The sequence below is a fragment of the Sylvia atricapilla genome, chromosome 4 (genome assembly GCF_009819655.1).
Source record: "Sylvia atricapilla isolate bSylAtr1 chromosome 4, bSylAtr1.pri, whole genome shotgun sequence".
In the NCBI taxonomy this organism is placed as follows: Eukaryota; Metazoa; Chordata; class Aves; order Passeriformes; family Sylviidae; genus Sylvia; species Sylvia atricapilla.
This window is the reverse complement of record NC_089143.1, coordinates 6,627,000-6,644,857: the sequence shown is the minus strand read 5'-3', so window position 1 is coordinate 6,644,857 and position 17,858 is coordinate 6,627,000.

Here is a 17,858-nt window from a genome sequence, read left to right as displayed (position 1 = left end):
AAAAGGGAATTATAGAAGACCTAGTGCTTGTGGAAAAACCAGATGCATCCTCATTGTTTTCACTCTGAAGAACAGAGTTAATTTTAAATGTAAAAATGTATCTGGTGCTCTCTGGCTTGTGAAATGTTTTTGTTTTGACTCTGTGGAAGCTGCTGGTTTCTGCAGAGGGAAAAAGCCATTAAAAGGAGAAGAGGCACAAAGCCAGATAAAATGATCTGAAAATGTTGACAGGAGGAGCAGGTTAAGATGTGACTGGCAATTTTATGTGTATGTGTGTGTAATGAGCAGCAGAGCTGAGGATGCTCAGCATGGACTTGGTGAGGCTGGTCTTGCTGGACAAGGCAGAGTAGCACTGCTTGCAGATGGGCTGGGTGCTCTCCCTCCTGCCCATGGGACCCTCCTGGCAGGATGCAGGATTTGTGCTCCCTTGGCCTGTACCCAAACAGGGGCTGTGGTTTGTAGAACACCTTGGAGCAGAGCAAAAACCTTATGAAACCTTACCATAGTCACTAGAAAGGCCTAGTGAGGATTTTAGACGGAGGATTATGCGTTAACCTGAGGGAGCCAACGTAGGGGAAAAAAAATTACATGTCATTTTCTTGAGGAATTGTTTGTCTAAGAAAGACTCTGGGCTCTTGCCCAGCATAGGACACAAAGTGAATATTTCCCACCAGATGGCACTATTGCCTTACGAACAGAAAAAGCAGGTTTTCATTTCAACTGCAGTTAAAGCTATTGCCGTTGTGAAGTTTGCCAGTAAATGCATAATAGTCACAGATCAGAGCAGTATCAACATATGTCAAATGGAGAATTATTGCTGATTGAACTATTGAAGTTTGCTGCCTGATAAGAGAGTATGAAAATCCTGACATATGCAAGATGAACATCATCATCAATACATTATTGGAGAAACTGTTTAGGTTTTTTTTTTCTATTGAGGGGTTAATTTTTCAAAATTAAATTATTGAGTCTTTCCAAAGTAAATGGTATTATAGTATATTATATTATATTATAATTGTATTCTGACCAATCTTCTCAAAGAACATATATAAAAACAAATCCCAAACTGAAATTCAGATTGAAAATTAACTACTCTTAACATTTGTCATTTTAAAATTACTTCTAGTTCTTACCTAGTTCAAGAGAATGGCAGCTTGCAAAATGGTTATCTTCTGTGTGGTTTGTCAGTTGCAATGGCTGACTGGCAAGTTGCTTCACTGTTCCCTTTGTCTATGACTGAAATAGATGTTTTTCAAATGAAGTTTGCAAAGTCTTTGAATCAGGAATGTACTCCCTGCTTTTAGCTGCAGCTCTGTTCGTTTTCTAACCAAAGACACAGTTAATTACACCTGCTGAATCCAGGATACAGCTGGAGGGAACACTGCTGTCACAGCAACTGATTTGGATAATGATGTTCTTCAACTTATTAATTACTGTTTTAAAAGAAAGGGCATGGTGCCAAACAAACTATCTTCAACTGCAGTATTGTTCCAGAATGTTATTTCTCTAATGCTTGGAAGTTTTCTTCTGAATCCAGCCCAAATTTATTCATTTCCAGGCTACACCTCTTTGTTCTTCTGCAAGTGTGATTATCTTCAGAAGTCCTTGTTCCCCACCTTTGGTATTTTCCCTACTGATGAGAGCAATTATCTTTTCTCCTAGTTTTAGTTTCTCCGAACTAAAACCACCAAATCTTTCCATCTCCTCTGAAGGGAGGTGTTTCATTGCCTTGATTATCCTTTTGGGTGACTCTGGGTATATTTCAGTTTCAGTCCATCTTTCTTGAGTACAAATGGCTAGAAATGGTGCCCAGTATTCAGGATAAGGCCTGACAAGATCTTCATATCATACACGTACCAGCTTCATTGTACCATTGTAGTGTGTCTGTGGGAAGTGGCTTAGTGTCAGTGATCAGTTAATAAGCTTTATTATTCTCAATCATTTCAAACTGATGAGTTTTTTTTCCCTAGAACTTAATTAATCCACACATCTTTTGATGGACTTGATGTCTAAATGCTTTTCTCATGGTTGTTTTAGAAATGCTGAACTTTGGACATCCATTTGCACACAGACCATGACAATGGTGTCTGTGAATGCCATTGTGCATCATCGTGTGTTCTTCTATTGCTAAAACTTATTGCAGGGTGATGCTTTGCATTAAGGTGCCTGAATAGATTTTTGTAACCAGCCTTATAAAGTTTAAAACTAGCTGCCTGGAGCTTGATGATGCAAAGGAAAATATCTTACTTAACTCTATTTATGTGCACTTTGCCAAGAGAAGACATGAATGTGAAGAGTATCACTATAAACTTGTTGAAATATAGGAGACCATTCAGTGGACAGGTATCTGTCAGTATTAACAGAATGAAATACTAGAAATTCCTCATGAAAAAAAATAGAACTTATGAACCTGATTGTTTGCAGCAAGAGCTTTAAATAACAGTGAAATATTTTGTAAGTCATTTAACCTAGCCCTTTGATTTACTGATGACATGGCTCTCATTTCTTGAGACATGATTTTTCTTAGTTGTATTTATCTAGCTCTTAAATTTGCCAAGTGCCTTCATAGACATTCTACAATATATGTATGGCACTTATAACAGATAAATGCACTTCTAAAAGTATTTTCTGCCATGATTCTGGATTTGTGCTGTTTATCTGTAAGTCATGGGTCATGCAGAGCTTTGAAGTCTCCTCCCTTGGTTGAATGGCACTTTCCCCAGGCTATTTGGTGCCATCCCTTCTTGTTTGAATCATGCAACCAGTAATGGGCCAAGCAGTTGACATGTACAGGATTGCCTCTGTCACGGAAGTACCCTGTTAATGTATCTAAATCTCTGTGCACCTGCAGGATGTGGTTATTGTTTTCATGGTTCTTCCTTCACTGTTCATCTACTGTGTGGCCTTCAGACTAAAAGCTTTTCTTTGGGTCAGGAGCAGTTTCTTACCTTCTGTGCAGCAGGGCTGGATTTCACAGGTGATGTGTTTACAAAGCAGATGCTACCTTACCATTATCAGTGCTTGGTGCAATGTGCTCCCCATGTCCCATGAGTTGGCTCAGGACCCATCCACCCTCCTGCTGCACAGCATCAATCACTCTCTGTGCCTGAGTATTGTGTTCTTAGAACAGCTCCATCATCCAATATAAATAAAAGCAACCCAGGCATCTGGGTGAGTGTTTACATGCATGAATTTCTATGGGTAATAAAGGCAGAGATTAAGGATTAGAGGGAATATGATCATAAGACAGATTGCTGTTGCAGTCTGGTCTGGTGGTGAAGGTGCCATGACCTTCCTCACTGGAAGAATCTTTAAAAAGACACCTAGATTGATGGAGGCACAGGCACTCTCAGGTGGAAAGCGATGTAGCTCTTCTAGGTGCAAAGTGATCAGCTTTTAGGTGCACTATCAAGTGCAGTGGTTTGCTCTTTTTGTGTGGCTGCCTGAGCAGCAGAGCCACTTTTGCCACCCCGGGCGACACAGGAGCAAAAGCAGCAAGACAGGGTCTTTTCTGATCCCCAGGAGAGCTTCTTTATTCCACCAAGTCCAGAGGGAAAGACACAAATGCTTCTGGGGGAGATGGATTATATAGGGTTGCCAGGGGCAGGTTTCACAACTTGGCCAGGGGGGAAAGGAATTGGGAAAGGGACCAGTAAGGGGAAGGATCCAAAAGGGAATCAATCAGGAGGGATAAAAATCAGGAACAAGGGGAATAACCAATGGAGTATGAAACATTAACAGAACCGCAAATGCTCATGGGTTGAAGTATTTTTTCTTACCTTGAGCCACAAGGAAAACTCTCAAAGGGACTTCTCAAAGGAGAGTCCCTGCAAACTGAGACAGCCTAGGGGCTGCATGCATCTTTGGCTCACCCTGACCTAAGGAAATCTCTCAAGGAGACTTCACAAATGGGAGGCACTGAGGGAATGGAGGGGCCATGCACTCTGTAGAGAATTGTTTCGTGTGGATGGTCCATGGACCAGCACAGGTTGCTTCTTACATTAAGAGCTTTTTGTCACCCCTAAAATATGTGGGCCTTTAAATGTTCTTGAAGGTAATTGTGTGCTTTTTCCTTATTTTTGAATAGGCTTAAAGATAGCTTCCTGCTTATCTCCCTAAAGCATGGAGTGCTCACTGGGAACAAAGCTGCTTGGGAGATTTGGCTGGGCCAAGGAGAGGAGATTTTTCACAAGGTCAGTTCTCCCACCCTAGCTGCTGTCTAGGAGGCTTCTCAAAATTGGATAGATTGACTGTACTTATACAGTGGTTTTTGTTGCTGTTGTTTTGGGTTTGGCTTTTTTTAATTTTTTTTTTATTATTATTTTTATTATTTTCCCTAGCCTTGAAATAATATGAGATAAACGAATAGTTCAACAAATGGTAAAAGCTGCCTTAGAGAAATTGCTTTTGGCAGCTGTTCCTCCTAATTAAAATGAAAGTCTGAAAAGCCTCAGTCTTTGGGAATTATTAATCAAATGCTGACACTAGAAAAGATACAGATAATGCTTTGTGCCTATTAACTGCTTTCTACAATTAGCACGTGTGTGTTTGGCCAAATGCAGCCTGACCCTGATGTAGTAGGAAGGAGAGGTTTGGATTGAATGGAGGGCAGCATCTGTCACTTCCCCTGCTGAGCCAACCAGTGCCTTCCCACCTTCCTGCTAACAGCAATAAGAACAATCAGTAGAAAGTTTCAGTACTGAGACACTCACAAACTATCCACAGGACCCTGCAGTGGGCAGCAAGGGACCTTGTTCTGGTTGTTTAGATGTAGCAGCTAACATCTCTGTAAGCATTTGAGTGGACGGCCAGACAGAAGAAGAGAAAGGAAAGAGGAACTGTCTTCTGCTGTAGTGCAAGGTACAAGTTTCCCTGCTAGGGACTAAAATGCGGATCTGGCATGGTCAGAGACAGGTGTGCAGGACCTCCAAGTTGTGTTTAGATCTACTTATTTATCAAACTGTTACATAATTATCAGTTATCAAAATCCTGAGGAAATCTGTTCTCTTTGCCCCGTAGAGTGGCAGCCTCAGGGCCAAGACACTTATACAGAGACAGGGCTTATTTAACCACTGAAGAGGTCAGGACTAGCAGCTGGTGGAGGTCCTGGGGGAGGCTCTGCACCCTTAGGGACCTCAGAGTTGTTCCTGTCCTCTGTCCCAGCCTGGGAGGCCAAAAACATGTTGAGAAAGGGCTGAGCAGGAGCAGCAGACAAAACCAGTGTGTGCACATGTGTGCAGTGGTCAGGTGAATCCCCCACAAAATCCCATGCAGCCAGAGGTCTTGGGAGGCAAAGCTGGATTTATGGCAGCCCAGCAGTAGGAGATGCGACCCCAAAACCTGAGGGATGGTGCTAGGCAGAAAAATGTGCAGGCAGGTTCCTGGAGGAAGGCTGTGGAGGACAGCCATGGATCTGCACATGGGGAAGAGACATCCTGGAGCCTGTGGGACCCAGATGAGACAGAGCAAAGAAATGAAGTTTTGAGCCTATTATCTTCATATGGAGAATGTGTGAGTCAGGGCTGTGGGAGAGCTGAGGATCCACATGTGCACTCATGAAAGGGAGAGGGGCAGGGAGCAGCCAGCCTGCTTGGCTCAGAAACAGCAGAGACAGGCACTCAAACGATGCCTCCAAAGTAAATTGTAAGGAGAGTTTCAGACAGCACGGAGTGAGAGTTGAAGATGACAGAGCAACGTCATCATTTCAGCTGGCCTCACCCATGGTAGCTAAAGCATAGAAATAGAAACCAGTGAACACTTAAGAAAATAAAAGTACGATACTAGATAAAGGGGCTGGTTGACATATCCATTCTAAGCAGGGAAGAATGTGCATAGGGGCATTTAAGAGTAGATAAGTATTACATTCTGGGAAGGCAGCCCCATGGGAAGGCCTGAGCTAGACACAGAGGAGCTCAAGTGCCATGGGAAATCTCGCCTTGCCATCTGGGTGGTGCGCCAGGCAGATTTCCTCAACTGAGGCTCAGAGATGTGTAGAAAAACTGTGATTAAGCAAGCTGCATGTAGGAAAGTATTCTCAGAGCTCGTTTTGATCACTGCCACAATTTAGTGGTTTCAGAAATGGCTGCAAAGGAGTAGTGCTGCTCCTCCACTGCTGGGCTTAAATTCATGGGAGGGATTTACACTACAGCTCAGGGTGCCTGCATAAGCCTGTTTTCCTTTGCTTTGTGTGCAAGAATGAGGGTTGGAGGCAGGGCCCACGGCTGCTCTCTGACTAGGCTTATTCCCAGGATAACTCCTCTCCCAGCCTCCTTTGCCCCACAAGAAAAAAAAATCTTTAACGAATGTATAAACACTGGCAGCCTTCAGGTTTTTGTTTCTTTCTGAGCCTAATTTAAATGAACAGCAGACATTTTATGGGCTTTTCCAAGAGAACCTACAGGGGCTTATTTGCTCAAGTCTGACTTTCTGACAGCTCTCTACCAGCCTAATCAAAACCAGACTTAGTCTCATGTGAAACAAAATAATATATATTAATGCAGCTACAAAGAACCAGGCTAAATGTAGTAAGTCATAAACCACTACTATGGCAGCAAGCATTCAACTGTGTGTGTACCACACTTGGATTTTGGAACAAGGGGTGCATTTGGTTTGTTCCCATTGTACAAGGTAAATTGTAGTGGTGAGGAGCCAAGAAAACATGTCTTGTACCTGGAAAATGCCCCACTTGTGCAACTTGGAGTTTGTAGCTACAACTCAAAGGGTATCTCTTCACTTCTGTCCTCACAGGTGGGAATGTGGAGTTGATATCTCATGGTGGGGTGCATCCAGTTCCCTTAGGAAAGCTGTGGGCATGGAAGGCACTCCCTTGGAGGTGAGTAGGACAAATCCTAGGACCAAGCTGGATTTAAGGGAGATTTGTCTTTATCATCTTTTGAGATTTTTTTCTTCAATACATAGACCATATTTCTGAAATTTTCCCAAGTCTTTGGTTTAGATGGATTCTGGGTGGCATAGTTAGAGTGGGGAATTCTGCAGAGATATTATATACTTTAAATGTTTTGACAGACAGCTCAACACTAATCTCTAAAAGAAGACTTTTTTCTATTTCTAATTATCCCATAGTGTTCTCATCACATAATATCACCTCTCTGTATAAGGATAAGTTCATGTTCAGTTCCTGACATCTGGAAGAAATTTCTCCTTATCTGGCATGTGTGTTTTCAAGTGAAATCATGAAAAGAGGTGCTGAACTGAAAAAGCTGGGATGTACCTTTGGGCTGCACCAGATGATGAGGTACTGCAAGCAGAAGGCATTCTGCCCAAAACAAGGAGGAAGGGGAAGGAAATATCTAGGACTGGGCCAAGGTGGAGGAATGGTAAAATCCTGTGCTCATTCAGGAGGTGTCAGTCTGTTTAACCTTCCCCTTCTAACAGAGACCTTAAGTTTGTCTGAAGCTGGAGAGACATCAGGGAGCTTTAGATTGTGAGATTTCCTGTCTAATTTAGATTTCAGTGTTTCCAGTTTCTCTGTTGAACCATTGCGTGACTGAAAATCTTATCTGGTAGCAGGCAGCCAGCACTGGCCACAGTGTGCATAATATGGTCCACCTGGTTTCCTTTCCAGCCATTCTATGCTGAAGCCACAGTTTAGCTCTTGCTGTACTGCTTTAGTGATTTCAGGGTGATGAAAACTGCTTTTGTCTAAAAAGAGATTTGTCTAAAGAGATTTCAGCCCATGGGCCAGAGATTCCTTCAAGCACAATTCCTGCCCTAAGGGACTATTGACACGGGGTTTTTGACATCTCCTCTTTGTTGTCGCCCAGTCATTTGGAATGAAATGATTTTTTCAAAACAAGCCTGAGTTCCAGCAGACTGATAGTTTTTATTTCTAGTCAAATAAACATACTTGTGTCTATTACCACTGTGCAGAACACAGCAATTTGCAATGCTTGGATTCAGTTATTTGAGGTCCATCTGGCACACAATGCAGGAAAGCATCTCCCACAAAAAGTTGTAGCAAGACCAAGACATAGAAGTACACCAAATCCTACATGGTCATGTTTGATAGCCATAGAGTGATTCGGGAGGATGTCAAAGTGATACCAAATTAATTTTGGTTTATTGTTTCTTCTAGTGACTTTCACTGAGTAAACAGTGACATTTTACTTCATCTGCATTGATTAGACTGTTTGGGTTTTTTTGTAGACACTCAGAGCATTCAGATCTGCAATTTTGATTCAGTCTGTTTAACCGAGATTTTTGTGTGTTTTGTTGTTGTTTGCTTTATTCTTTTTTGTTTGTGCTTTTTACTTTGTACAAACCCAGCACACAAACAAATGTATTACTGCATGGAACATGTATTTGATTTGATGACATTATTTTTCACTGCTCTCTGCAGAGCATTATCACTGATTTTTTAGAATATGTTGTAGCTTTGTTAGCTTTTCCAGGTTTAATGTCTCTCAGCACAATGCATTGCAGTATAACTTTTGGAAGTATAGCTTTTGGAAGGGTGGATGACTATAGATAAAACATTATTTAGCTTTAAAAGTATGGAGGATCTTTTTATTCTTGTTTTTATGAGTACTATCCAGTTTTGGCATGAGAACAGCCATGCAGGCAGTATGAATCAAATTCTTTTGGATTCTTACCTTTTCATCATTTTCTAAAAATGTGGATGTGTTGATATTTTATGAAGCCACCTTTAAAGTATTTTTGGATAGGTGATTTATACTGCATTTGTTTTTTAGGCTTTTGTTTTGATCTTTCAGCCTGTCCTGTTTTATAGGTGTCATGGTGACTCTGGGAAATGGGAATTTGTTTCTTTATGCTGCTGTTATAAACGGACAAAGTGATACTAATAGTTGGTTGAAAAACATCCGAATTTGATAGAGTGTTTTTAACCTCTTTATGTAGAAGGTGAAGCCATTGGAACCCTCTGGGTGGCTGTTTAGCAGGACTACTTTTCACTGTGGACAGAAAAAATTACTCAGACAGAAGAAATAATGTTACTCTATTAATACAAAGGCTTTTAAGGGGTTTAATAATGCCTGTTGCACTGGATTGGAGTAAAATGCAGACTCTTTTCTAGGAAATGATTATTAAAACTCTAGTCCTGTATTATGCATAAATTTGGTCAACATTTGAAGAGTGTCACCGGGGACTGATTTGCAGCCTGGCTTATGGTGTTTTCCTGTTGCTCTAGAGGCCAGGGCAGTTCAGAAAGCAGAAGACATTGCTGCATCTGAACACCAGATTTTGTATCATGCAGACTCATGGAATGGAAAAAGCCTGTAGTCAGAAAATCTATACGAACAGAAAAGCCATTTTCCAGGAGTGTTGAAAAAGTGATGCTTGGTAAGCTATCCATAAAAATGGGTGCAAAGGAGAATATTCCACATATGTGTGCACCTGGCTTCACAGAGGATCTCACTGACTTGTGCCTTTTCGTTCTGTAAAGGGGAAACAAAATGGTGCATTCTAGGTAATTTCATACATAAAATAATTGAGTCAATCTTAAATTGCCTTTCAATGATAAATAAGTTTTGCCTGTGCACTTTTATTAATGGTGAGTATTAAAGTTCTGTGTACAATTGAGGAAGTGGATTTTTTTCTAAAATTGAATGCCTTGTCTTGTGGCAGCATAGTGGAAAACCATAGTTTAATAGCATCAAATCAGGTACCATTGAAAAAAGCTGACCTATGTCATTTGGAGAGAGCAGGTTCATTAGTGAAGGACAGAGGCATAGCAATTCACAAGATTAAATTGGTAAAACCAGAACCTCCTGAGCTGTATTTTGCTGTTCCTTTAGTCAGTTATTTCTCATGGGAAACCCAGATCTTGCAGAAGAGAGTGCAGCCACATGAATGAAGTGTGAGTCAGTTTGCCCATTGCCAGGAACAGCAGTCATTTCTTTGTCTTACTTGTAGGTGATTTTGAGATCCTGTCTGGGTAGTTTTTTTCCTGCTTGTGTAAATAGTCTTCTACATTCCCGTTGTACCAAATCTGAGTCACAACATCAAACTCCAAACCCAGTTTTCTTGCACGTGGTGCTGGCAGTCTATTCCATGGCCCCTGATTACTTGTGGTGATGCAAATACCACTGGGGTGCTAGATGTCATCCAGAAATCACAGCCTGGTGAGCACCTCATATGTGAACCCTCTGACTGTGCCTTTCATAAAAGATTGGTTAATGAACAGTAACAGAGAAGGTTTTCTTCTGGACACAGAGCATCAAGGTATGTGTTTTTTGGACCCTTTATGTGGACATACTCCAGATGTGTTCCTTGCTGCTTGGTAATGAGTGCATTTCCCAGATAACTCTGTGATAATGATAAAACTAGCAAAATTCTAGTAATAGATGTACACTGGAGCTTTCAGGTATATAAGAATTTCCTGCTTGAAAAGGAGGAGGTTCTGGTATATTTTTTCTTTATTATCTTACTTGGAGGATTGTCTTACACGTCTTTAAAAGGAGGAAAACAGTGCTACACACAGACTGTATTTTTGCTACCTCTCTGATTGCTGGCAGAAAAGAACAAAATGGTTTCACTACTGCTAGGCTATTATTTTTATACCTGGATATTATGCCAAAGTTTTCCTTTTCCTTCTTTCTTTTCTTTTTTAAAAAAATTTTTAAAGGTAAGGTAAAATTGAAGTTTACTGCTAAGTTATTGCTTGCCAAGCTATTTCAGCTGCAGGATATAATGGAAGCCAAATTCCTTAGACCTTATTAAGGCTGTCAGTATAATCAAGGGGAACTGCGTGGTGATAAAATTATGGATCTACGCCATAGTACTCATGTGTAATGGATGGCTGTAGACATATATATGGTTTTTATGCCAGGGTGTTGTGGCATTGCTCCATATTTTTCTTCAAGTGCAATTTCTATGTATTGTTGTATATGGGTGTACGTACATATACACAGGAGAGAGAAAAAAAAAGTCTCCTCCTCTTGTGTTGTCTGAATCTTTGAAGACAGCATCTGCTCATAATGATACAGTCATTGACAAGCAGATGTTCCAAAGCTGGATTTAAGAGTAGCATAAATCAAGATTTCAACAATTCCTTTAAATTTTGATATGGCACTTTCAAAACACCATGTATTTTGAATTTATGAAAGACAGGAATATAAATGCTTTCATTTTATCTCATACTTAAGCCCCAGTAGTGTTTTGTTTTTGTTGTTTTTTTTTTTCCCAAATGGCAAATTCCTTTGTCAGGAGCCATGTTCTATGGGACACTCAGAGTTCCTAGTGGAAAATTTGAAAGAAATCATTTGTAGAGAGCTGGGCTTGCTCAGACTCTCTCTGCCTTGGCTGGTATGTGCAATGCACCAGCTTCCTTAGAGTAGTTCCCATCAGGATATTTAAGAAGATTTTTGTTTGCCAAAGGAAATTGTGTCTTCCACTCAATTATAACATATAATGACTCTCACAGCCAGATCAGATTTTACGAAAATAGTTTTAAAGGCCCTGCTTGCAACAAAACATGTCAAGAAATGTGTGTTTGAGTCAGAAAACCCAACCTATGTTCTTATGCCTGTTGTCACAGGAGGGGAGAGAGGGTGCCAAGGCGAAATGTAAAGGGGTTGCAGGAGGATATTGCCTGTGTTATACCATCTTCCCTTTCCCAGTGGGAATCTTCCTCCAAGGATGGTACAAGCAGCAGGTTTGGGGCTGTGAAAAGTGAAAGATCCTTGACCATTGCCACTGAGCCCTGCCCTGCATCAGCCAGCTGAATCCTGGCTCCCTATCTTCTTTGTCCTGCCTGTTGTGTACTTTTAGGGGAAACTCCTGTCCACAGCTCAGCTGGTGCTGGGGTGACACGAGGGATGGACACACAGACAGGCAGAAAACATCTAAGGGACAAATAATGTCTAATGCTCCCAGAAGCCTGTGTTTTTTGCCCAGAAGCTCTCTGGACAGCTCCACAAAGCTGAGGTTAGCTCAGAAGGACATTATCTTGTGCAGTTTCCAAAGAATTTTGATAGGATGCAGATGGTCAGCAGCTCCTTCTCCAGGACAGCCTGCTGGCCAGAGACACACTCTGGCCCAAGGAGACCATGCATGGCCTGGGATCTTAGACTCTAAAGTGAAGGAAGGCCAAAAGACTCCCCTCATTAAGATGATGTTTGGGGCACTCTTGGGTTTTGACCAAGACTCAGAAAGTAACCCCTAACAAGGCAGGAGGTTTAATTGCAAGGCTGCAGGGATTTTCCAGGGTTACAAGATAAATAGGACACAGGGGTTATGTATTCTGTAGCTACACAGAACACATAGCAGGATTCAGCTGTGTGAGCTCCAAAGAAACAGTTTGTCTCTTATTGATAAGTATTTGTCATATAGACAGATGAAGGAAACCCTCAACAAATCCTGGTTAGCTTTTCAAACTGGGAGTTAATTTGTGCATAGTTAAACAGAAGATATTTATAGAAGCATTAGCTGGTTGAACAAAATATTTCAGAAGTTTGTTTAGAAGTGATTGAAATCAGCTGTTGCTGAACTGAAAAACCAGCCACACAAGCTGAGTCTGCAGCCCTTTGTCTTTCTGTTGTCTGTTATTGTAGCTCTTTCTTCTTCCAGCAACATTACTAACTCAGGGAAATCACATCAATCTCCTGTCTTTCATTGGTGGGTATTAATAATTCGAGGATTAAACTCATCATTAAAGATAGCAATTTAAGTGGGTTTTAATGAGAAACTGCTCCAGTTCTTATATTAAAATATATTTAAAGTATTTCCATGTTTGCAAAATCAAGCAGTGAAGCATCAGGAAAACCAGTGCAGCCCCTAGCCAAAGCCCCCTTTGCCAGCCCCTAGCCAAAGCCCCCTTTGCCAGCAGCTGTAAACCTAGTCAAAAGTGAGTAATGTGGAAGATAACAGAGGGCCTTTCCCTTTCAGAATCCTGCAGGTCAAATTGTACCTTACCACTGCAGTAAGCCAAAATTAAGAAAGTGCTGGTGTCAGTGTGAACCAGGCTGCTGTGTCCTCATCCAGCCCTGCTGGCTGATCCTTTTTGTTCTGACAGCCCTTCTTCTTATCCCCCAGCAAGCTGTGGACCCAAGTACATTGGTGTGTTTTGTACAAGCTGAGTAAAACAAAAAATGTCATTAGGGTAATGAACTGAACCTGTCTCATGTGAAAAGGAGCTTTCCAGATGATGCACTTCTCTAGGCGACTATGCTCCACTGGTGCCCTTCCTCTAGGCCATTTCTGTAGTATTTTGCTAAATATGAGCATTGCTTTGGCTCCTATAAGACACTCAAACAGGTCACTGATTTCAGGAAATTAATCACTGTGTTGATAAGCAGAAAGTTGCTGGTTTTTGTTTTTTTTTTTCTATTTGTTTTTCTTCCTACACGTAAGTAAGTACCTTTAGTTAAATAGTGTGCTTAACTTGATAATATTTAAATACCCTAGCACAACTGCTCTTATAACACCCTCATTTTTTGTGACAGCAGTGATGCCTTCACAGCTCAACCAAACCTTGGCATTCCTGTCTAACACCTGCACAGCTCAGAGTTCGGCTCTTCCTTCACATATTCCCTGGTGGGAACATCACAGCCTTGACACCGGGGTTGTCCTATGACTTGATGTCTCCCAATGGTGGATAGTTTTCTGGGGATGTACTTCCTTGATGAATAAATAGCATGAAAAATGCTCTCACAACAAAAAATGTCAGAGATGCCTTTAAAATATTTCAATGCAAGAGGTCTGAATGTAAGGTAAAAGGAAAACTCTCCATATTTAATCTCTAAATTAGAAGTTTATTGCTGATGTTTACACAGATGTCATAGAGCTGAAGCCACTGCACATCTGGGCAGTAAGTGGCTAAATTTTCCTTGCAATATTTTACTGAATACACAGTCAGAGGAGGCTGGCTGACAGCATGAATAAATCAATGTGCTGTCCACAGGAGATAAGGAGATGGCTGGAATGAAGCATAAATAATGTAATACTAACATGGAGAGATAATTTCATACATCTTTTTTGGAGGACTATATTGAATGGCTAGCTGGAAAATTTCTGAGAAGCTGCTCTAAGTGCACAGTTATGAATGATCTCTTCACCTCCATGCAAAAGGCTGGATTTAGCAGGATTCCACATGGCTACAGACAGAGGCAGGGAAAGAGGTGGGAGACAGAAGACAAGAAGGAAAGACATTTTTATACAGTCTGTCCTATCTTTGATAGGCAAATAAAAGAACAAAGGCCTTTTGGTTTTAGCAACATAAAAAGTGATTTTGTCATAAAGTTTTCCAAGATAAAAAGAATCAAGAGGCAAGCAGGTTTTTTTTCCCTGTAAAAAAGATCCCATGTCTTATCTTTGAGAAAAAATAGAGTTGCTTGCTTAGCAGGAAATTTAACCACCTATTCCTTCCCAGTATTATTCTTCTCTGAGCAAAAGTTCTGACCACCCTCTACCTGCTTGCAGTTGGGCGTGGAAGGAGAAGTACCAGCTCAAGGGCAGTGTTTGCCAGGAATCTGGGTTGACACAGAAAACCTTGGCTGCTGTCAGCAGAACGGGTGGTCTGGTGTAGCCAGAATTGCTACTCAGGGGGTGTCTTAGCCCTCCTGTCAGTCATGGGTGGGTGCAATTTTGCCTTGTGCTCCCACTGGTACCCGCTTCATGCTGGGGTTACACTGCTCACAGCCTGGAAGTCTGCAGAACATCTGGAAGCACTCACTTGCCAGGTACTTTAGGAGGACTCTTAGAAGCCTGGGAAGATGGTGACTGGAGAGCATGAGCTCCTAAGAAGACTGTAGTTTCCTAACATACTCTATAACGTTCCAGGAAATAAAATCATTCAGGTGATCTGATCTTGGTCCTTGCTGAGCTAGGAGAGGTCCTGGTTTTACCACTTTCCAAATCCATTGCAAGCCAACTGTACAGGGGTGTTGGTTGGACAGCTAAATCCCTGAGAAACACTATTACAGGAAGTTAAAACTCTGATTTGAATTCCAGTGACTTCCCATTGGATTATGGGCACATTAGTAGGTTTCTGAAGCAAAATGATTAGAGGAGAAAGAAACAGTGAGATTTTCTGCATCACTGCAGTGGTATTTAATGCAAAGCATATGCATGGTCCAAGAAAGAATGCACAGAAGACCCTGGGATAGGCACAGCATCTATTAATGAGAATTTTGGCTGCTGACAGGCCCTCTATTTCCCAATTTGTGTTTGAAGCTTTGTTTCTCAAGTAGCTGTGATTGCTAGAAAACACCAGAGCTGTGCCAAAGATAATTTATATTCAGATAGTTCTCATGGCTGATGTAATTGTTTATCTATGAGGTCTTAAGTTGTATTGTACCAGACCAGCATTATTTCTTGGGGTATTTTTTGTATACTTGTGTCATAATGCTGTCCCCAAACCAGTATTAGGAATTTCAAGAAATACAAGAAAACCAAGACAAAAGGGGTCAAAAATGATTCTTAAAATTCCAGAAAATTTTCATTGCATTGAGGTGATCAGAGAAATATCCTCTTGTTTCCACTAGGTATGTGGAGTTTTTCCAGGATCTTGTAGAAGCTTCAAATGTAATTTCTGTCATGGCAGAGCCCTACAAAACTCAGCACATCTATAATGCTGGAAATTTGGCTGATTTTTCACAGTCTTATTTTGCTTTTGTTGATGGAAATTCCATCCTTGCTGATTATGCTTCTCTGTTGGTTTGGGGTTTTTTATTAGCATGCAACATGTTGGAATTTACATTTAGCCAAGATGATTAGAGAGGTCTGCCAGCTATTCCAATATCAGCTGTGTTTTACAAGCTGTTGCAACTACAGTCTTTTCTGTTGATTCAGACTCTGTGCTGTAGGCTTTCCCCCATCTTCTGGTTTGATTTGTCATTGTTTTTTTTTTAAATCCAGCACAGAAAAATAAGTGGGTCCACTCTTACACCCAAGGGTAACACCTATGCGTGTGTGTGAATATTCCTTAATGGTGACTTTGGTAACTCTTCTGTGGCCAGATCTAGATGGTCTCTGATGTCTTTTTCTTTTGCTAAATGATGGCCAAAGTCTCTCAACAGTCTCTAATGGCTTGTGAGATGACTTTGTCCTTGGCAGTTACCAAATGATGAGGTGGTTGTTTCTAGAGCCTCTTCCTTCTGCATCAGTCTGTTTTGGACTGATGCTCTATGATTGATAATTTCTGAGGTAAGGACAGTTCCTCAACAAAAGATAACTTCAAGCTGTGTTTAAGGCATTAATTTAAGATCCACCCCACACTATACCGGAGCAAATTGAATCCAAATAAATGCAGGGAGCTTCTAGCCTAGAATATTCTTAATTGTTTTATGTTTTTCAGAGTTACCATCTTCAAGATATAGACACCTTTTTGTTCATCTTCCCAATGATTTATTTGGCTTGATAACTAACTGAGAGAAATAGGCTTCTTAGCAAATGTTTCCTCCTAAACAGCAATTGTTTTCCTTATTTGAACTGAAGCAATCTGAACTCTACTTCCTGTATAGGCTACAAAAATGTTGTGAAATTCCTGTCGTAGCAAAGTTCTCTGGTGGGTCCAATTCTCAGCCCAGGTGGTGACTTTTGACTGAAGTCTCAACAAGGTTTTTTGTGGATCTAATGCCAATTACATCCATCATTTTATGGGTAGGTCTTTGCTGGCATGTATACAGAGAAGCCCAGCAGACTGGCAATCTGAGGTTAAATTTGTGAAGAGAGAAACAGGGAGACCACCAGAGACTCAGGGGCAGTGCAGGGACATGGTGCCCACTGAGTCTGAAGACCAGAGTGCTAGACCTTGTAGGAAAGGCTAAACAAAAGCCTCAGTCAGTGGAGTCAGGAAACTCTGATGCAGTAAGGCATTTGGGCTGAAGCACAAAGATCAGAACAAAGAGATAATGTCTGGGTGGACAGAGAGATAACAAGAAGATTCATTTGGCCATTTCTGGCTGTGAGCTGTTATTTTGTGGAAGATTACTCCCTGTAGGTAAAGAAATGGCTGCCTAAAGTCACGCCAGCAACACTCATGTTAGCAACTTCCAGATCAGTTTAAAAGCTCCTGGCCTCTTTTGTTTCTTGAAAAGTCTGTTCCTCAAAAGTTAGGTCATGTCAGCAATTTGAATTTCTTCTCAAATGTGAGAGAAATGCCTCCTTGCCTTACTGCTTTCTCTGGTGAAATCCCTTTGTTTTTAAAGGGCCAAAGAAGCTTATTTGCTTTAACATGAAAGTAGTTAAAAAACAGATGACTGTTTATTTTCGTACAACCACAAGGCAGATTTTCTAACACCTCTCCCAGAAAACTCTCTGGTGGCTTTCTCCCAGTGTCGCTTTGTGACTCTGCCTGTGTTATTTTGGACAGGCTCAAGAAGTGGGTGCATGGAAACCTCATGAGATTTAGGAAGCAAAGGTGCTGCTCCTGGGTTCAGGGTGTGAGAATCCTCAGATGCTTGGGGAAGAGTGGAAGACTGCAATGGCTTGACAAAACCAGGACCAGTCTGGTCTCCCTGTAACCATGCTTCCAGCAGCTGCTTAAGGGAGCATGGCAGAGGACTGATCCTTCTCCCATACACCCCTGCAGCCTTTGGGATCTGCTGTCCCAGAAGAGACAAAGCTTTGGGAAATCAGATCCTTCAGGCCCAAGAAAGAATTTCCTACCAGCCCTGGTAATTCCATATTATTGGTTTCTCAACCATGGTATGAGCCAACATCCTACAGGCTGTTTGGTGCCCCTCAATTCATGTCATTAACTGAGTTAAAGTCAGACTCTTACTTGTGTTCAGGGTTGTGGTTTGGTATGGTTTCTATGAGTTAGTGACCATAATCCTGATGATGAATTGTTTTCTGGTGGTTTCTATGCTTGTGTTGACAGCACTGCTCTTGCCCCAGAAATGAACAATAACTATTCTTTATGTTAATTTGCTTTGAGG